This window comes from Nothoprocta perdicaria, unplaced genomic scaffold (genome assembly GCF_003342845.1).
Source record: "Nothoprocta perdicaria isolate Ctin4 unplaced genomic scaffold, notPer1 scaffold_186, whole genome shotgun sequence".
Classification (NCBI taxonomy): Eukaryota; Metazoa; Chordata; class Aves; order Tinamiformes; family Tinamidae; genus Nothoprocta; species Nothoprocta perdicaria.
In genome coordinates, this window is record NW_020455049.1 from 522,434 (window position 1) to 523,360 (window position 927).

Here is a 927-nt window from a genome sequence, read left to right on the forward strand (position 1 = left end):
CCGTGAAGGCTGTCAACATAAATTTGCAGCTTGCTCCTCCTGCTAGGAGGGCAGCTTCTCTCTCTCCCTGCATCGGTTTGCTTTTTTGCTTAAACTTACTGTGTGTCCTGGATACATTTTTTTGTAAGCATTTAATAAAATTTGAGGAAGATGTTGTAACAAGGACAACTCTGAGGATTTTGTTAATGTAGAAATTCCTACAGCAAGGCTGGTTTTCCAGACCTTGAAACTGTCTTCGAGTCAAAAGCTGCAGAAGAAACTCAGGCTGAACGACAGGAGGAAAAGGAGCTTGATGTATGTTGATGGGGACACTCCTCTGTTGGGGAGGATTCCTAGCTACTTGCTGCTTTTCCCATTGTTACTGGTGGAAAAATCCAATAAGATGGGAAATATCAGGGCTTAGGCAAGATTTAGAATGGTGTGCAGAAGGCTCTACCTAAAAAGTGATCAGATAAAAGAAGCAGGAGAACCAAAATCATTGGAACTGTCAGCTATAAAACTTCTTTATAGTCTGCTTTTACACCTGAGATGAGGTCAATAGAGGTGTCTCCACAGGAACCAAAACTCTAATGAACTAACCAGCATATTTGGAACCCCAGAAAACCTGCCTGACCTTTTAGGAAGATGATCTTTTATGTAACAGCTCTTTTTTTGTGTGGAGATGGCATCTAGGTTGGGCTGTTCCTAACATGCATTTTTCAAGAGGGTTAGAAAGCAGAAAGCTGCTGATTCTCCCTAGCAGCTCTCAGCTATCACCTTTAATCTTTGTAAATGACAAAGATCTATTGCTGTTGTCTTTTTGCTTATTTGACACCCTCACCCTCTCTACCTTCTGCTTTAGCTCTTGAAATGAGGAATTCAATGAATTTGCACTTTACAGAGAGCAGTGAGGAGTGTGGCAACATCTTGCCTTTCTCTTCCAAGCTG